General features: G+C 32.8%; 1 protein-coding gene across 4 annotated transcripts in view; it reads left to right on the top strand.

Moving 5' to 3' along the window:
* Positions 1-22,550, top strand: part of LOC138319234 (solute carrier family 25 member 45-like) — a 39,847-nt gene that overhangs the window by 672 nt on the left and 16,625 nt on the right. For 3 of the 4 annotated variants that reach the window (XM_069262231.1, XM_069262227.1, XM_069262229.1), the window contains exons 2-3: positions 26-178; positions 821-917. The gene's annotated coding sequence lies outside the window, so the exon portion shown is untranslated. The remainder of the gene's footprint in view (positions 1-25; positions 179-820; positions 918-22,550) is intronic. The other variant, XM_069262228.1, reaches the window with a different exon arrangement.

Genomic DNA, 22,550 nt, shown 5'->3' with positions numbered 1-22,550 from the left:
ATTTAAATGTTTATCCTTCAATTAGATGTTTTATGATTACGAAAAAACTTATGAACAGCTGACTTCATACATTTGTACGGCATGATGACTCACCGGATGTTCAAACTGCGCACACACTAATGTCAGGATTTAAAAACCAGGACGGTCTGTCTGAAACGTCAGATATATATAGTGTGGTGTAAGTAATCATATTCTATTTTATTATACAGTATATATGTAATGTAATTTGTTTTAGGATAGGATTTTATTCAATGTACTTATTAGTTATGGGTAAGTTGCAAATTGTTTTATAGTATAAAATGTCATACATTGATGGACATGATGTAAAACGTAGAAACTTCCCGAGGACAAAAGAATGTTTAGTAGAAGTTTATTGAATTTATTGTTGTTTACAGTTTTTTTTGGTATCAAATGCTCATTTTACACAGAAGATGCTGCAGGATATTCGTGCTATAACATATGAATGCAATACAAATAATGTTTACTTTAGGTGTACGATTTCACCTCAGTGCTTATTTCATACGGGATTTGATCACACAATCTTTGATATGGTCTAGTTAAAGGCCAACCAAAATGTTAACTATTACATAATGTACCATGAAGATGATTTTAACTAATTTCTTCGCAAATGTGTTTTGTTATTTTGTTAATTGCAGATATGTATTTTCATATGTTGCAAATCTATGAAAACTATTTAACGATTTAAGCGTCAGTTACTAACATTAATATAGAATCATAACATACATCAATATTGAAAATTGGATTTTGTATTACAATGTCATTGATTTCATGGCTTAATAACTTACATTATAACAAACAGATACAAGACAGAGACACAAAATACTGTATAACAGTTGTGTCAATCACAGTCTACAATACATTGTCCGGATTTCAAAACGGTAGCGGAGAGACAGAAGGTATGTTTGTTTTAAATATTTCTTACTGACCAAAGGTATGCTAAATTTTCCACCACAAAGATATTTTTATACCTTAAGTGATACCTAGCTCCCACTTATGTAAGGAAAACAGTAATCAGTGTTCTGTAAACACGCTGTATTGTAATAATTAAGATACACTCCTATATTTTAATATGGGTTGAAATTTGTTATGTCGAATGGATCATCTCCTACATTTCACGGTGTTTATTCTTCTTTTAAGCAATACAATTTATAACCTTAGTAAGTCAATATCTATACTATACTATACTCAAAACCTCCTCACGATAATCAGACGACATGAATAATAATATAATTATACACAATTATCATACTTTATCTTCCGCTACATATCTTCCCCTACATATATAGCAGTCTTATTTGATTGCTTCATAAGGTTATACTACAATTACCTCGCAGATTAGATAAGGTTCAATGTTAACAATATAACACTATCTATCAATACGTTTGTGTTGGACGTCAAGGAATGAACCAATACCTACTTATGCCCATTGCCCTCAGTACACCCGCCGCCATCGTGCTTTGATTTTCTAACTTTGTCTTTTTTCATTGTCTCGCCTCGTGTTGGCCTCTGTAGATCTCCATCTCTTGCCTTTCGGATTCCAAGTCATGATGTCAGGACTTGGTATGTAGTGCTAGATGCTTGTGTAAAGAATAACAATATAACATTGTATTTAAGAAGTATCGAAGTTTAACAAAGCATAATTATAACATAGCATAAACCTATATCTCTCATTTCGTTACCATGACAACATAGTTCAAAAGACAGCTATGCTGATAGTCAACATAGCGTTACGAAACTGTTACTTTGTTATTCGGCATACTCCTATTAAACACTTTAATCTGACAACACCTTAGTATCAGTCAATCGGGACACAGTTTTATCAACATTTCTTACCTTTAATGAATGTATTAACTTAAACCCCTCCATCAGAAAACATGGTAGAAGTTAGGGAAACGTTACTTAAGATTTCTTCCATCATACCGTCTTTAATATTTTTTTTAGTTAAGAAATATTGTTGCCATGAAAACTTGAATCTTCCAAAATGTTGCCATTTTATGCTGTGTACCAAATACAGTCATAGTTTAAATTAGTAATGATACGAAATCATTTTTACTCTATGTTTTTATGACAATACTTATAAAAAGTAAGAAAGATAACTCTTCCCATCTCATTGATTTAAAAATATGTACATAAAATACGCTTACTTCATGAATTCGAAAAATGTAGGAAGAAATCACAAAGCAAGCAAAACGTGTAGATTTGAATATAGATGAGTAAGGCAAGGCTATAGTTACAATGTTGAAATTAATCTAAGTATACTTGCTCTCTGCGTCACTCATAATATACCTGAGCGAGTTTAGAAGTAGTTGATCTTATCTGGTTTTAGAATTTTTTTTTATTGATTACTCAGATGTTATTTATGGATGTGAGATTTTGTGTTAAAGTCACCTTTTTAAAAAGTTAATTAATCCTGACAATCACTATCATTCTTTTCATAGGGTCAATATTACACAATGAAATATTTTTGTCTTATCTGTCTGTTGTCAAATGGACTTTAACAGTACTCTTTAAGTGGGAGAGGTGAGACAAATAGTCCCCCGATATATTTGTAGGTTACAGTATTCTTTATCATTTTTAATGATCGTTACATAATACGGTTTTATTTGACAAAACATTTAGAAGTCTTCGCGTTTACAATGCCATGAATATGTTTACTTTCGACAGATACCGATCAAGTAGCTTTCTTGTACTAAAATTAATCTGGTCACCATTTCTGATTTTCACTATACAAAATACTACAGAGTGTAATAAATACAAAGGATAAATCGGTTATCTTGTCTTTAATTACACTGACTGACAAAATACTACATTATGTAATAAATACAAAGGATATATCGGTTATTTTGTCTTTAATGACAATGGCTAACAAAATACTACAGAGTGTAATATTTGTTTGTTTGTTTGTTTGATTTATTTACGTCCGATTAACAGCTATGGTCATGTAAGGACGGCCTCCCATGAATGCGGTGTGTTGCGTGTATGTTGTGCGAGGTGAGTGTACTGGAAGACTGCGGTATGTTCGTGTTGTGTCTTCTTGTCAGGGTTGGGGTCAATTACTTTGCAATGTAATGAATTACAATTACAATTACTTGGTCTAAAGTCAATTACAATTACAATTACTCAGTTTTGTAAATGTAATTAATTACAATTACATTCAAAAAGTAATTAATTACAATTACACATTACATTTTCCTAATATGTTTATTTTTGATAACGTCATACAATTTAGCATTGATACAGATATATAAGTCAATATCAGTAAATTCTGACAGAACACATGTTCACTTCACATAAACCGCAAGTTACAATTGAGTACTGGTAGGGTGTATTAGTTTTACATGTACATTTTTATTGGACCTAGCAGTAACATTGGCAAATGTGTCAACTTTAGGTACCAGGTATTCATGTTTTTGAATTGCATTTTATCATCATCAGCTTGAAAATTATCATCAGACAGTCTGATTATGTGTGATCGGAATACTTTGGCAGCAGCACTAAACAATCTCTCTACTGGAGCAGAAGTGGCTGGTATAGCTATAAATGCTTGCTAGCTAAAATAGACGAATTTGGATATCAGCAAGGATTATCTTTCCAGAACATCTCTCATTAAAGCATTGAATTTAAGACCTGAGTTGTGTCTCTTTCGTGGGGGTGTAATGGGAAGAAAACTGAAAAAGACTTCTGTTTTAATTTTCTTGGCAGGGGGCGGTGAAGACTAATATGAGCTATCATCTATACTTTTGCCTTCATTAGATATGCTAATTAGTGATCAACAGATGTTATATAAGCAAGACCTTTGTGAGTTGTAATCACAGGCTATGTGTTCACACCTCACACCTGTATAGTGCCTGAGGGGTAAACTACAGGTAAAAAGAGGTACAAGTGTAGTGTATACTATGGTCACTGCCTCACATGTGTTACTTAATTGTTTAAATTTCTATATAGCCAAATATATGTCATTAATTAATCTTGGTATTAGACATTAGTAAATATGTATTATGTAATTGAAAAGTAATTGAAATGTAATTGTTAATTACACATTTTTAGAATGTAATGAATTACAATTACAATTACATGTAATTGAAATATTTCTTAATTACAAATTACTTTCAATTACTTGAAAAAATGTAATTAATTGCAATTAATTACAATTACATTTTTAATTACCCCAACCCTGCTTCTTGTATAGTGGAACTGTTGCCCTTTTTATAGTGCTATATCACTGAAGCATGCCGCCGAAGACACCAAGCAACACACTCCACCCGGTCACATTATACTGACAACGGATATATCGGTTATATTGTTTTTAATTACACTGACTGACAAAATGTTACATAGTGTAATAAATACAAAGGATGTATCGGTTATCTTGTCTTTAATTACACTGACTGACAAAATACTACAGAGTGTAATAAATACAAAGGATAAATCGGTTATCTTTTCTTTAATTACACTGACTGACAAAATACTACAGAGTGTTAGCACTGGTAACCCAAAATATGTTAATCTTGCCGAAACTTGTTAGAATAACGGCAGAATACTTAATTTTTAACAAGTTTCGGCAGGATTAGTATATGTGCTTTTTTATTCAGTATTAACTCTTTATATTAAGACTCTTCCTCAGAATTCCAATTCGATTAATAAAATTAAGTATTTCTGCCGTAAAATTAAGTATTTTTCTGTCCGCCGTGGGTCGTGACGGCTGACGGTCGAATAACAGAGGGTATCAGTCACAATTACCCAACTTCGTTACGTGCACGGCTATTTATTGCTACATTGTCGGAGGTTGGGAATCGCCAAACTTTTCCGATGCGACGGTGAAATTAACAGATTCGGCGATAGAATTAAGAGTTTCTGCGTTTATATTCAGTGTTTCTGCGTTTATATTCAATGTTTCTGCGCTAATATTAACACATTTCGTCGCTTACATCGAGCGGGCGCGCCGAGCCGTGACGGCCGAGCACACGGCTTACACAGGTAAACTTTACCTTGTGAAACGAGACTTACAGTACGTACAGCCGCCAGCCGATTGTACCTGTTAAATAATTATGTTTACAATTCTCTTTTCCCCTTTAAATATACATATATCCTCATTATCCTATTCTCCTATCTTTTGTTGTTTTCTTTCCCGCGTCTCGTCATTTGAGCTATGCATTTTGCACCTTTTTTCGGAAGAGTTCCGATACGAGCGGTAACAAATGAATAACTGTCAAGCGGTAACAAATGAATAACTGTCTAGGTTACGTGTAAAATATGTGTATATACACGGGGATTAACTATGACAAACAAATTATGTTTTTGATTATGTGCAATTACATGTATGTATATTCTTCTCACAAATTTGAGTTGTTGACGATATTAAAATAAGATCGTTTTCCATAAAATAAATAAATATTTGTTATTTACAGACGTTTTGAAAGATATTTTGCTGTTGCCTTTAATTGTAAAATGCTGATTAAGTGTTATACATAATGATCTGCTTTTCAGGTTTGCTGAATTGATTTGATATACATAAAACGACTGATATCATATTCTGGTAATATTTGATGTACTTTGTTGCATGTAATTCCAGTATTTATTTATTTCTGCGTTTATATTCAATGTTTCTCCGTTTATATTCAATGTTTCTGCGTTTATATTAACACATTTCGTCGCTTACATCGAGCGGGCGCGCCGAGCCGTGACGCAAGGTAAGCCTAGTACTATACATGTATAACGTGACCCAAGGACGTATATGAGAAGGATAAGTCACAGTGGGTTTTGGGGGAGTACAACGTAGGAGCTTTTGTGTTTGTGCACTGACCGTGACGTTGGGCGACGACCGTTTTCCTTTGATATCTGCCGGCGCAGCCTTTGATGTAATTTGCGGGTGCGAGGGTTACCGTCTTACTTTCTAAAGCGGGACCGTCATTTCATGAGCTGTCGTACTTTTTAACGAAAATTTAAGACATATCTTCTAAATCTTCCGTCCTTTAAGCAAGTGATAAACGTTGTAAAATTTAATAAACTTTACATTGGTGTTTCGTTTGACTTGATAAGACAAGTATTTGTTGAGAAAAACGGTTTTTATTCCCGGTTCATAGGCGTCTCGTGTGGTGTTTAGTAGTGTAAAGAGACAGTCACGAATCCTTCTCACTTATAAATCCTTGCGTGACCATACCCCATTTGGTACACGACCCCTTTTGGTACAAAATTCGGGTTTTCCCCTCTAAAATCCTAGTTACTGTGTTTTGTTATTTATACTATTGTGATATGAAAATACAAGTATAAAATGACAATTTATGCTCAAATTTGAGTTCGATCGCTTTGATTATATTCGTATACGCCTACATGGAAATGGGCGAAAGGGCCGTAAATGTTAGCAGTGGGTGCCGTAGAGCCATTCGACGGCTATTTCATGCTATATTGTTATCCGTTTTCATCTTAAGTAAACGCATTAAATTAATCTATATATCACTAAAATTCTTCGGATATCATTTCCATAACGATACCTCTTTTATTAGCGCAGATACGACACTTTTCTGAGTATAACACCGCAATTCAAACATCCCGCTTCGCCATTTTTGTTTTTACTACCAATACGCATGCCTCAACGTTGCTGACTAAAACGATCTACCAGGCCAGGTGCTCGGTTGGGGGTTTAATGATCCGGATTTATAGCAAAGATATATATTATGTGTTGGTGTCAATTATTACTTTTTTGTTTATTAATAACTAGGATTGTAAGATAACCTACATGTACACCATATGAATGTACTTTTGTCTTAAATCAATTGAGATAATCAAACAACAGACCAGTGACATTTCCCCCAAGACCATGACATACAAATGTACTCAGTACAGATAAATATAACTTATATGTAAGCAGTAGCTCAGTAGATTTTTTTAAACGGTTCCTCAAAATTATAAAATGACTTAATCCAGATTTGCAGGCAAATACTGTTTCATCGTTAATAGTACACAAAAACAGCAATAAACTGAATCAGTGTTGAGAATCACCATGGGGATTTAATGTCACATGCAGTCATGGAAAAAATATAACATTGAACTTACATGTACATCCTAGATCTTTTATTATATAGAAGACATTGCTCACAAATATTTCATTTATTCTCTCTCTCCATCTTTTCTGTTTACATTAAAAGGGTTGTTGTATTCTTGATTTAAAGTTGCAATGTTATAAAATAAAATATATATAATTCTTAAACAGGTATGACAAATTCTGCATTTCTGAAAACTTGTGTTTAGGAATCAATATTGATATACCAACCAAAATATGGTCAGTGCATAGCATCAAAACTAATATCAATTTGTCAATGTGAGGCCATGTATACACATATACATGTACATGTATAGATAATTCACATTCCAAGTTATCCTGAATTGAACAAATGTGAATACATTTATTTTCATCTGTAAGAAGAAATTGTAAGAATCTTTAAAATTGTGTGTTTGAAGTATTGTTGTGTTTAAATGAACCTGTACTACCTCCTTAGGCCCTATTGCATCCATTTTTTACGGTAAAACTTGGTTTTACCAGTATTGGTATCGCAATTCCGGAACTAGCTTTTTACCCCCCCGGCTGGTGTCGTGAAGAATAAACTGAATAACCACACATTTGTGGTATATGTAGTTGTAATTTGCACCCAGATACAATATAAACTAGTTTAGAATCATTCTGTAAACTTATTCAGCAGCATCAATATCATTTTAAGTGGATTGCGAAGAAAATAAGAAAATATAGTGAACTGCATTTCATTAGTAACTTAATAATATTCCCGAGGCAATCAACAGGTACAAGTGGTGTCGTGGTAAGTCCTGAGCTTTCTAAGCTGACGGCCCGGGTTCAACCCTTATCGTCGGCAGGTTAATTTCATTTTTTTTTATTTCATATTTTTATTTGTTGTTTATTCACCATGCTTGAAAATATTCTTTATTTTTTCTTTATATTTATTTTTGTTTTATTTTATTTTTATTTTCCAAAAGTTTATTCCAAACATAGACATGTATAGCATATACACTAAATTACGAACATCCCACTATTACGGCCACTTATTTTCAGTTCCGATTTTTTTTTCTCTTCAGAAATACAATCACACCGCTATTCCGTTTTACGACCAATTTTAATAGTCCCAACGACCACTAAAGTAACACTAATTGACCATTTGATTATGACCACAGGCACATGTGACTTCACACCTCGCTGTGCCTCACCTTCCCGCACGCAGCAACCCGTGAACAACTACCCGCAGGTACATCAGTCAGTCTTTTGTTTCCATCGACCTAATTATCAGATTATCTACCTGTACTAGGAGTGTGTTAATCGCCATCATTTGCATACTTGTGACTGGCAGTTGACGTGATCGAAACCACAAGTAATGCAACGTTCTTTCGATAGCTCTGGTGGCGAGATCGAACGATTTAGGCAGTTCTTTCTCATACGTGTAACGCCAATGGAATTAAAATTCTTTAATGTATGAGATATATTGATCTTATTTCAGATATTTATGAAGTACCGTACGTCAATCATCTCATTTCAATAGATGTGTCATCTATTTTGTTGCGGTAAACAATCGATGTTTTGCATTAGTTAAAAGTACGCTTGACTATTGCACAGTAGTCTTTCAAACACTTTACCGATTGTGATCGTAAGTTATTATTTGACTAATCATTGCACATGGCGGGGTAATTAAAATCGATTTACGTAAATATTAATAATAATTTACACAGATCAATACCAATTTTAAAACACATAGATTCTCATTTACCTCAGGTGATACTATGTGATAATTAAACCAGAGACATAGATAATTTAATAACTATCTAAATCTCTGATTAAACTAACGATATGTATTTGAATTATAATTAAAACATAATAGAAAGTAATGTCTAGAAAAAAGTATTTTCATTTAGATTGTCAACAATTACTTCATTGAAATTCAGTTTAAGATTTAAGTAAGCACACACCATTAACTTAATTTAATGAAAAAAATATGTCTATGCTCTAGAAATAAATGGTATAGTCATTATATGTCCCTAATTTATCAATCTTTAAAAAATATTTGTAAATTATTGGTTTTGATTAGATACGCATGCATTAAAATATGATATGATTAAGATTCTAATGATCGACAAAACTAATTGATCAAATATAGTAATTTGCAAATTTATCTTAACCAAAATATATCAAACTGGTTTTTTCCCCACACGTACATGTACATACTCAGCATGCTATGTTATGTTTCTTATGTTTTTTTATATAAATGTAATGTATATGTCATGTCAAGGTTATGTTGATGTCCCATGTATTTGTAAATGTGTTAAATGCAAAAAATTGAACAAAAAAAATAAAATATATATATATATAATATACATTTATATATACATGTATATTGCATTTTTCATAAAATTTCAATTTTGAAACAAAAATACAGTACATATATTATGTACCGTCAGCTAGGATACAGAGTTTCTGTTCTTGATCGTCATGATCATAGAAGAAACCTGGTCCACCTCAGAATTAAGACCACCTCGCTATTAAGACCACTTTTACTCGGACCACTGGGTGGTTTTAATAGATAGGTTTTAATGTAAAATACTGTTATACATATTCTCAACACATGTTATATAATGTTTCTGACGTCCCTTGCTCATACACATTTTCATTTACAGCGGTTCGGAGCGGTAGGGAGCTGGGTTTTCGAGAAAAAATATTTCAAAGATTAAAGGATAGATAACCACCCCATATATACATCTACATCTCTTCGTATCTGTAGCAGTGTGCAGCCAAGCGTGAAGGTGTGATACATATTGATCATGACCACATCAAGTTTCTTTATTAGTTCTCTTTGACAAATACATTGTATAGAGAAACATAATATATAGATATCAATTTCAAAAATTTGACAAGTAGAAAATATGTACATATAAGGAAGGACAAATCATAAATTCTTTTGGAAAATATCAAAACAATAAGCAGTGATCTAGAGTTGGCTGTTCTATTGTTTAGAGGATTAAGTGTCATTTTATAACGAAATCTTATCGTTTGGTTGTTTATGCAAATTAAATGAAAAAATTCGGAGGTGTTTAAAATATAAATGAAATTGTAATACATGTACGTACTATTCTGTACTAGGCAAATGTACTTATATAATTTGTAAACACAATGTTTTTTTCAGAGTAGATTATCATGTCAAAGTAAAATTGCTGAGTGAATCTGCTATAATATATATTGAAACCACTGAAGCTTATAATTTTCGTTACTGTAAAGGAAATTTTAGAAATATCAACCCATTTCAAATGATTCGACTGAACTAATCAAGTCTTCCCATCTTCTCCCTCCCGGTAGGAGTATGTTATTTTTTCATTACGTTGTACAGATCAATATGAAATATTTAATGTAAGTAGGAAACAAATTTTGACATATTTCAGAGTCAGCCTAATTCAGGTATTCTCTGATAGCAGATACTAAAACCGTGATATTCCACAAAATTAGTACTAATCTGATAGATTTGTATCAATTCATCAAAACAGTAAAAAGTAAGCGTGTCACTATCCTTCATTAATTCATATACTACAATTATGTTTTTCTTGAACCAAGCCTTATAAGAACAGTTTTTTCTACCAATATTCATATTTCAAAGTAAATTATCATGTTCAAGCCTTATGAAAACAGTTTTGGAACCAATAGTCAAATTTCAAAGTAAATTATCATGTCAAAGTAAAATTTCTGAGTGAATTTGCGATCCGAATTTTGGACCTATCCTTGCTCCAAATTTTGCTGAACAACTTTCCATAATGTTTAATAAGAAGATATTTACAAATTGTAGTTAGAAAAGGACACTGATGACAATATCTGTCATTTAGGTAACTCGTGCCGTTACCGTTTGATAGAATATATGTTGTAATGTACTACAAACTTGATAGACATAGAGAAAAAATATTAACATGTTTTGACAAAAAACATCCTTCGTGCCATTTACATGTCGTTTAGTTAATTAACTCAGGTTATTTAGTTCTTTAGTTAATATATATACATTCATGTACTTGAAAACTTGATAAAGCATATACCGGTAAACAGCTGATAGCTGACAGAGATTTTTTTTTTCTCTCTTTCCCTCTCTTTCCCCTCTTTCTCCCTGATATGTTGCCAAAGTAGTATTCGTGAAGTTATGAAGCATGAAAGTCATCCTTTATGACAATATACGTTAGTTATATATGTTACACGGTCTGAGAACCATTAAATTTTGTACTTATAGATAGTATGGTGTTCTTAAACTTGCTAGATACATTTTTGTTAAAAAGGAAATCCTTGATGTCATTCATATTAGTCATTAAAGGTCAAATACGTGTACGGTATCGCTTAAACATTATATGAGATTTTATATAATATAACCAGTAAGTTTTTTCTTGATATCTGAAGAATGCCTGTTTATTTTTTAACAAAAAAAATCAATTTAATTTGACATTACAAGTCACCATAATGCTGAAACTTTTCTTTATATAAAACTTGACAACATAAATACTTCCTCTTTGATTGAAGGTTCTGCACTGAAATGCATTATGTGTATTTAGAATAACTGGACCTGTACAAAATGTGAGAAAATAAATCAATGTGGTAAATTATTACGACCAAATAAAAAACACAATTATTTGTATTAGTTTTTCAGCCTTAGTTTAAGTCCTGTTTTCTTTGGATCGTTTTCCAATTTGCAGTTATACTGATAATATAACCATTGACTTATCAATCTTTAACACTCGAATCAACTCCTATCATCCAGAAGTTTTACCGCAGCAGTACTTTCAGTACTTTGATTTATCCACTTATCAAATTAATATGCAATTATACAGTGTACCTGCATGTATTACCTAGTACCTACAAGTATAAATGTACATGTACCAGGTATATATTGACTGTACCTATATTATTACCATGCATACACTATCTGGTGATTCCCAGTATTATGATTTTAAAGAAAGAACAAATTGATATATTTATGAGTGCTGAAATGTATTTACTGAAAATTAACAAGTATAAGGGCAATTCCAGTTATAAACCAGATCTTTCTTCTTTAAAATTATACTTAATTTTACAATAAAACCATTTTCTGAGACATTCACATCTTCATATAGGTTTGTATATGACAATATGTTCCAAAATTATTGTGCTAAATGCTGAATGCTGCAATTTTCAAAGAAATTTTAAAAGAAATTTTGTAACAGATGATGAACTCAGGAAATAAAACAAAGAGATATTATGGTTTCCATGCATTTAATACTGTCTGGTTTTTACATATAGAAAAGGTATGTGTAGCCTCAAGAAATTCCTCCTATATTCTGGGGTTTTCCATGCCTGCAACATAAACAAAATTGAAAATTAGACATGAAAAATTATACCAGGTACAGAGCTATTGATCTTAACAATATCCATTCATGGCTGGATTATAGGTATCTTTGTTCTATAGGGAACAAAATGCAGTATGTACAGGTAAAAATGCAATATTATTGCATTGACATGACCATTATGAGGACTTTTCTTATCCTTTTATTTGTGGTCTTCCAGTAAAAATGGACACGATATATCATTCCCAATTTTACCATTTTACAGATAAACTCCCAGGTAAAAATGATTTACATGTAGCTGAATAATTACATGTAATAAGTTAACAGAAGGAAGGATATCTAGTCATTGGTAATTCATATACCCAGTAATTGAATAAAATGGTATTTGTTTTACCATAAAAATATCTATATTTACTATAAAATAATTATACATGAATCACATGTATTTGAATCCTCTTATTAAATTGATATGGGGAAATTTATATATGTAATGTTTTGTAATGCAAACCTTTTAAAATCAAGAAGGGAAGATTATAACAAAATTGACAGAGTTGTAAAAAATTAAAACAGAAGAGTATTTAAATTCATTTTGTAATGTAATTTATAAAATTATCTTTAAATATCATACATACATAATACATTAAAACATTTTTAATTACCCAATATACCTACATGTATCTATCTATGATTTTGTTTAATTTTTTCATATAAATAACAATTATAAACAAGACCTCAACCTCAAAATACAGTTGCATAACAAGATTTTCAGCAAATATGTACTATTATGCATTAGCTGTGTATTGAGGGCTAAATGAAGTCTTATCAAAATTAAATACATGCACATTATAAGGTTATATACATTTTACATACAAACAGTTTTAAACAAGCTCTTTTTCACAATATGTAATGTACACTACATGGTACAATGAATAAAATGATCTTATAAAACAAGATACCATATCTTATAATTATGTTCTATTTGCGTTATTTCCAATGCTTCATTCGGAGAATGGATAGATCTATATTATAGGCCTAGTTATAATATGGACTGTTTAGGCATGTTATATTAAATTTTATATGCAAATGAGCAGGTGCTTGTTTCGTTTTGATAACATATTTTAAAAAGTTTGGAAAATTGGTATTTACCGGGAATATAGATTGCAGAATACTCTAAAAGAGTTATGTTCTATTTCAAATCAATTTATATGAAGAAGTGTAGTAGATATTCCCATATTTTAATTGTAACACCAAACCGTCTTTCAATTTCACTGAAAAATACGGGAAATGACTCGCCAGATTAGGTAGTGTTTTGAACGGCGGTACTTTTTAGATAATCGTCGGTAAATATCAAAGACAGTCATACAGCTTGATAAATGAATACCATACCTTTCGATCAAAGTGCATAAATTAAAATTTCAGCACACCAATCGAGAATCTCTAAGCAAAATGTCCCGTGTACCAAAAGGGGTCCGCTCGCTGTATCAAAACCGGAAGTGACGTAGTGAGGAATAAAACCGGTCTATTTTTAGCTTGCAGTTACGACGATATTTTTTTTTATTGTGGACGTACACCCCAAAGGCAGTCCTTGTCAGAAACTGACTAACATTGAATCACATTGAATGCATATTGAAATTATCACAAAAAATATGTCAAATTTGTACCAAATGGGGTACAGTGACGTTACAGCATATATACGTATACGTTAGATCTACAATTTGAGTTTTTCGAGTAAATGGTTATTCTAGCTTTATGATGTAGATATTTTCAGTTTCAAAACATTCCATTTACACCACTTCAAAAATTCAAACAAGCATATATTTAACTTTAGATTAGATAATCAGTCCAAGTTGATAGCGATATCAAAATGATGTTCGGATCAGTCTGGACTGAGATTTAGATAGCATATGATGTAAATTTCAGTGTAATAAAAAAAAGTATAATGTAACACTATCTTTTTACGAGTAAAATCCCAAAATTTAGCATGAATATATCTAGAATCCGTGTTTTTATTTCATTCAAACTTCTGCTATAACGATATGATGCAAACGCGGCACCGTTTTTGAGTAAAAATAAAATGTGGACGGTTATCAGTTATGTGATATTGGAGTTACAGTACCAAACTTATACCGAAAATAATATGTATATCTATATTGTTGCCTTTGAAACTTTATCCATAACGTTTACTAAAAAGCAGAAATACATCAATGGTATTTCTGATATATGTTCCTATATTACAGTTTAAGTGTAGATTTAAATTCATTATTTCAAAATTATACTAAATCCTTAATAGTATATTCATTGTCGACCGTTTTGTATATCATACCGAGATTTAATAGTATGATATATGAACATTTATCGTATAATCCAAAAAGTAACCACATACAGTGTTCAAATGAAAATTGAAATTATTCGTATAAGGGCATTAAAAATAGATATAATATCTTGTACCTTTTTAAAAATATACTAAGTGATATTTAAATAAGTATATTTAGTGTGATAATGTTGTAACCCTTCTTGTATGACTATACATGTACATTAAGATTCGAAACGGTGAAAATACATGCTTAGAATTTTTACTAATACCTTAGAAATTACTGGAGATTGCTATATGCCACGATTCCGTAATTACAGTCTAGACTGGAATAATTTTTAAGGTTAAACCTTTAGTTGAACTAGTTCTTAGAACCATTTTTGTTTCTGAATAAGTCACCTTCCATTTTTGTTTTACCTGCGTACGACATATATATATATGTGTATGTAATATGTATTCCTAGGTATGATCAGGTATATTTTATTTCCATTTGCTTTTACATCTTCATTTTAAAAATGGAGGTGACAATAAAAAACCTAGAGCATAGATGTACGGGGTTTCCATAATTCAAATCACAATCCAATTAACGGATGTCCTAACCTGATTGACAGTAAGACAATAGCAAATACCCGATATAGTCCACCGAATAGCAAATTGCCCGCGGCCAGGTAATTACAGGTGAGTTCGATGAATGGCGTTGTGTACAGGTAAATAACATCCTGGTCAAGGTATTACATAACCATCAAACCAAAGGCATGGCTAATTATATATCTATAATGTCGGTGTATCTACTAGTATATCGATTAAAAATTGAAAGCGACCGCACGGTCTGAAAAAAATAGTTTGTTTTGCTTAATATCTCAATATTTAGATCTTTTATAATATCGAAAGTAAATTCTTTCTATCACATGTTGAAACGTTTAACGGTATTGTAATAAATGTATCTCGATTTATTCGGTTAGCATCACACAACACAATGTTTGTAATGATAAATCATCGGTGTGTACATATGTCAAGCATCATATCCTTGATGCTTTAATCAAGAATTTCTTCAATTGTTACGTAAAATTTCATTCTACAGTCACAAACTTTGCAATTCACAATGTATCAAAGATACAGACTGCGTATTCGTTGCTGAACTCCTCGACAAAAAATCGGAAACTTTTATTTCTGTGTGGATACCTGCTATTAGAGCACAAATTAGAGTATTTGAAACATCGAATTTCACTCTTTTAGTTATTAATATTCGAGACAAAGTTATTGTACGATTAACTTCACTCAAAAGTAATCATAAAAAAATCTTTGATCGGCTTTTCCTGTGACCGTCGATGTAAGTGATAGCACATCAGTTAAAGTACAGCAATAAGCCACGGACTATTGTGACGTCACACGGTTTAGGGCTAGAAAATATGCATAATCGGGCGGTCAGAAAATTTGACCTCGATATCGGCGGTTTACAGGTTATTCCGGTCGCGCGCGGCACGGAGAGGTTTCTACACGGTCTAATAAAGCCATTTCCAGCATAAACTGAAATTATCATTTTTGACTGCACAAATCCTTTAAATATATCATGGAATTATAAATGCTTATAAATGCTTATAAATCCTTGTATATACAATTGTATGTAATCGTGTTCCGTATTTTATTAACACTTTTTGAACTTGATTTAGGCCTAATAGTTATCGGACTAACGCACCATTTTATCATAATAAAAATGTAAATGTGTACAGATTACCGAGTACCCGGATGTACTGTTACGTGAATCTCCTAAAATTGCTGACTTGCAATATGGCGTGTGTGTCAATGATTATATATGCCAATTCATAAATACTTGGTTCTGAAACCACCCCTGAAACCACCCCCATTTTGTATCCCAACATCGTCAAAAGTATCATCAAGGATTTATAAGTGAGAACTGTCTCTTTACCCTACTAAACACCACGCGTAACGAACCGGGAAATCGAGTCCAACGAAACACCAATGTAAAGTTAATAAAATTTCACAACGTTTAGTACTTGCTTTAAGGACGGAAGATTTAGAAGATATGTCTTAAATTTTTGTTAAAAAAATACGACAACTCATGAAATGACGCTTCAGAAAGTAAGACGGTAACCCTCGCACCCACAAGCTACATCAAAGGCTGCGCCGGCGGATATCAACGGAAAATCAGTCGTCTCCCAACGTCACGGTCAGTACACAAACGCAAAAGCTCCTACGTCGTACTTGCCCAAAACCCAGCGTGACTTATTCACCTCACATACGTCCTTGGTATCATCAAGGATGTATTTTAGACAAAAATCCTTAGTATCATACTATCATCTTATTATAAGCGACCGCGGTGTGAAAAAGTGCTCACAGAAATTAGACATACACTACATATGAAACTATATATACTATGGTCTCATTAAATTATTAGGTAGCTGTATGACTGTGTTTCTGGTGTTAAAAATCATACACATATGATCGCATTGAAAAAGTGTATACAACTATCGTCGGCCATTTTTCTCACTTCGAGCTCCCCAAAATGCATACGCATCCCCTTCGTAACCCCGCAGGGTACCGCTAGCTAGCTCCTACCCGTGGTGTCAGGATGGCCCCAATATAGCTAAATTTGTCCACGGCGTCCGTTATCTGTGGAGTTAATTAGTCGGATGACACGTGTGCGGTACACAGTACACCTGAGAGGTGTATCTATGGCGACAACATATAAGTAAATGTACAGGTAATATAATTCACCTGACAGAGAGAGAAGAACATATACTGGCAATAAGGTTTTTTTTTTGTAAAGTTCATTCTTTGTAAACCCCCATTAAAGTGTACTGGGTTAAAAAGGGTCTTCCCGAACTTCACTGACAATCTAGTCTCTGTCTTTCGTTGATTAGCATTTTGAGTATATAATTTTTTAACAAATGTATAGCACAGTGATCGTTCATATGATATTTTATGTTTATCATAGTGACGTTGTGTATCGATTAAGTCACGCACTAAATATAGCCTTGAAAAAATTGCTAGCTGTTGGTCGGTTTGTGTTGACACAATATTCCATGTTAATGTGTATTTTATGGTGTAATACATAACATGCCAGCTATGATAACTCCCAGTAACTGGGTTTCGAAAGGTGTGCTCTTAAACTGAAAATTGTATGAAAATTCTGTTATTATGTGACCGTCTTATTAGTGCTTTATTCGATTCGTGCCATGACGGTTCATCAGGATATTTATTCAAACCAATATTATTTTCACTTTTGTGTCTCTTTTTTTAGAAATAAGATATGATGATTAATACAGACACCGGTATATCCCGAATGTCATTTCCTATAACGAGTTTTACATAGATCTAACAAATATCCCCAGCTAACCAGTTGAAACGTTTTTTGTCCAGTGATAGTAATATTAGGAAAAAACCCTTTTAAAGATATTTTTAGGTGTAACGACGTCACGAGTATAAAAAATGCATACTGAATCAGAAACGTATAAAAAATTAATGTAATGTATGTCGTTAAGTTTCAGATTCAATAAGTTAATCGACAAAGAAATAATAATTTTTTTAAAAATTTGTTGAAACCTCACTACCATTATGTGTAAACTGGAATATGAAGAAATATACACGTTTTATCATTATGAAGAAATCGATGAATACAGCTCCCTATACTACTCTCCTTATGGTCGTATCCAGAGTACCTCTCTTTGACGACACAAAAGAAATCATACATGACCAAGCTAAGTTCGCTTCGTTGTAATAACATAGGCCTGGGCATGGCCTCGTAATTAGGGTAGTAGTAAAAACCTTTACCATAACACTGACTAATTAGCAAAGACAGTATATCACCATTGTTTATTTAAGTCAAACATGTAATTATGTAATATCAAATAAAAAAAAAACAATTGTGAGAAAGAGTGATCTTTTTAATGACCAATTAAACTTCTTAATTGCCGGAATCTTGTTTTTGATTTTATAGTCTTTGTCATTCCGACAAAAAATATCAGTGGCCAAGGCTATAAATACTCCCTCACACAATCCTTATAGTATCATACAACATGAATACCTTTCAAGAAGCAACCTACCGATACCTGTTCAGCGACACCAAGAAGACCTGCATCCTCGGTCACAGCTTTATCAGACGCCTCATCGCCCGATGGAGAAAAGAAGAAATACCACTACCCAATTGGTCATTCCATGCCTTCGGACGAGGTGGTTTGAAGCTTTGACAGCTGAGAGACATCGTACTAGCCGAAGATTTTTCCATCTATCACTCCGTCTTTGTACAGATAGGCGAAAATGACATCGCTGACCAGTCAACGGCCCGTACAATTGGACTTCTTCAAGAAGAAATCCATCAACTGTTTATCGCCCAGGGTGTAGAAGTGGTGATGTTCGGCGAGCTTTTTCCGAGACACGATCGCAAATTCAACAAGACCGCATCACTTATCAACAGAATGATGAAGAAACAACACCCTGACATCATTTGCCAACACGACAGAGACTTGTTGAAGACAACCTCAATCCGAGCTAAAGATGGTACACACCTGAAACCGTCGGCGGAAGTTGCTTTCTCCAACAGCATTGACCGGGCCATCAGACACATGAGGGCTTGATCTTATAATCAGCCAATCCTTTATAAAAAAAGCCATTTTCATGGCTACCCAAATATCACAAAAAGACCCATGAACACTCGAAAATACGCATTTATATATTACGAATTATATATCTTTAGCATGAATAAAAACAACTGAAAATTGACACGTGTATACTATTTATAATTTTATTATAAATAATTGACGAATACTTCTTAAAACTAAACATGTATTTAATCAGAAACATATATGTATAATTGTTTCTGACAATATGAATTAAATTTTATCGTATTAGTTCACCAGTTAAGTTTGGCCTCTATACTGGCATTACGTGCAACAAAGTACATCAAATAATTACCAGAATATGATATCGGTCGTTTAATGTATATCAAATCAATTCAGCAAACCTGAAAAGCAGATCATTATGTATAACACTTAATCAGCATTTTACAATTAAAGGTAACAGCAAAACGTCTGTAAATAACAAATATTTATTCATTTTATGGAAAACGATCTTATTTTAATATCGTCAACAATTCAAATTTGTGAGAAGAATATACATACATGTAATTGCACATAATCAAACACATAATTTGTTTGTCATAGTTAATCCCCGTGTACATTTGTTACCGCTCATATCGGAACTCTTCCGAAAAAAGATGCAAAATGCATAGCTCAAATGACGAGACGCGGGAAAGAAAACAACAAAATATACATGTAGGAGAATAGGATAATTAGGGTATATGTATTTTTAAAGGGGAAAAGAGAATTGTAAACATAATTATTTTTCAGGTACAATCGGCTGGCGGCTGTACGTACTGTAAGTCTCGTTTCACAAGGTAAAGTTTACCCGTGTAAGCCGTGTGCTCGGCCGTCACGGCTCGGCGCGCCCGCTCGATGTAAGCGACGAAATGTGTTAATATTAGCGCAGAAACATTGAATATAAACGCAGAAACATTGAATATAAACGCAGAAACATTGAATATAAACGCAGAAATAAATAAATACTGGAATTACGTGCCACAAAGTACATCAAATATTACCAGAATATGATATCGGTCGTTTAATGTATATCAAATCAATTCAGCAAACCTGAAAAGCAGATCATTATGTATAACACTTAATCAGCATTTTACAATTAAAGGCAACAGCAAAATATCTTTCAAAACGTCTGTAAATAACAAATATTTATTTATTTTATGGAAAACGATCTTATTTTAATATCGTCAACAATTCAAATTTGTGAGAAGAATATACATACATGTAATTGCACATAATCAAACACATAATTTGTTTGTCATAGTTAATCCCCGTGTATATACACATATTTTACACATAACCTAGACAGTTATTCATTTGTTACCGCTCGTATCGGAACTCTTCCGAAAAAAGGTGCAAAATGCATAGCTTAAATGACGAGACGCGGGAAAGAAAACAACAAAAGATAGGAGAATAGGATAATGAGGATATATGTATTTTTAAAGGGGAAAAGAGAATTGTAAACATAATTATTTTTCAGGTACAATCGGCTGGCGGCTGTACGTACTGTAAGTCTCGTTTCACAAGGTAAAGTTTACCCGTGTAAGCCGTGTGCTCGGCCGTCACGGCTCGGCGCGCCCGCTCGATGTAAGCGACGAAATGTGTTAATATTAGCGCAGAAACATTGAATATAATCGCAGAAACACTGAATATAAACGCAGAAACTCTTAATTCTATCGCCGAATCTGTTAATTTCACCGTTGCATCGGAAAAGTTTGGCGATTCCCAACCTCCGACAATGTAGCAATAAATAGCCGTGCACGTAACGAAGTTGGGTAATTGTGACTGATACCCTCTGTTATTCGACCGTCAGCCGTCACGACCCACGGCGGACAGAAAAATACTTAATTTTACGGCAGAAATACTTAATTTTATTAATCGAATTGGAATTCTGAGGAAAAGTCTTAATATGAAGGGTTAATACTGAATAAAAAAGCACATATGCTAATCCTGCCGAAACTTGTTAAAAATTAAGTATTCTGCCGTTATTCTAACAAGTTTCGGCAAGATTAACACATTTTGGGTTACCAGTGTAGAAATACAAAGGATAAATCGGTTATCTTGTCTTTAATTACACTGACTGACAAAATACTACAGAGTGTAATAAATACAAAGGATAAATCGGTTATCTTGTCTTTAATTACACTGACTGACAATATACTACAGAGTGTAATAAATACAAAGGATGTATCGGTTATCTTGTCTTTAATTACACTGACTGACAAAATACTACAGAGTGTAATAAACACAAAGGACAAATCGGTTATCTTGTCTTATGTTGTCACACATTCACATGATCGCAAAGACGACTAAGAACTCACTAAGTTGGTAAAACCTGAAGTGTTTATCTTTTTTGAGAATGAAATAATCAGTATTGTAAAATTGAACGTTTAAATGTTTGAAGTCCTGTTTATCGTAGATTTATGTAGTTGTGAATAACATTTAGGACATGTTATCCAGACACAGGCTTGTCCAGTTATTAATACTGTTTACAGTTGAAACACGCCTTGAAATCCTTGACATCTAACCCAACTGTGAAATATTGGCCAAAAGAGAACATGAAAATTCACAGTGTTCGCTTTAGTTTATGATACAAAAAAATTTACCCAGTAATTCGCTTACATGAAACGAGTATTACTTCGTCTCTGATTTTAAGTATTATCAATTCCCTGTTTTTACATGCGACCGAAACTATCTAACCATCATTTCATTTTAAACGTGATTTAAAATTAAAGAACATTATAATTGAATCCTTTACAGGGAACTAACCATGCTTTGTGACCTATATTGGTCACCTTTTGGTAACTACCCATAACACCCACATCATTACACACGTGGGCATGGCCGGACACAATACCAGGTTAATTGTTCATTGGTATTTACTACGACCACATTCATTACAAAACTGAAAGTCATACTTAAAAGGATTGTGTGTATACATGTATAATCGAACAAATGGGACAGTTCAAGTAGCTCTGACCTACATGTAAGTCACGCTAAAACTTTCTAAAGTAAAAGACAAATTGATCGCTAAAAACTGTATAAACGGTAAACTTTAAATACTTAGTAAGGAAAAAATGAATGATGGTTAGATAGTTTCAGTTTCATGGAAAAACAGGGCATTGTTCATACTAAAAATACATTTTCATAATAAACTAAACGGTAGCAAACCGTTAACATGTATTTATAAATACAATTAAGAAAATCGGTCATTCCTGTCATGCGTTTCTCAGTATCCTTCACAAAACAATGGCTATTACAAT

This window comes from Argopecten irradians, chromosome 3 (genome assembly GCF_041381155.1).
Source record: "Argopecten irradians isolate NY chromosome 3, Ai_NY, whole genome shotgun sequence".
Taxonomy (NCBI): Eukaryota; Metazoa; Mollusca; class Bivalvia; order Pectinida; family Pectinidae; genus Argopecten; species Argopecten irradians.
Note: the sequence above shows the minus strand (reverse complement) of the source record. Positions and strands in the feature narration are given on the sequence as shown.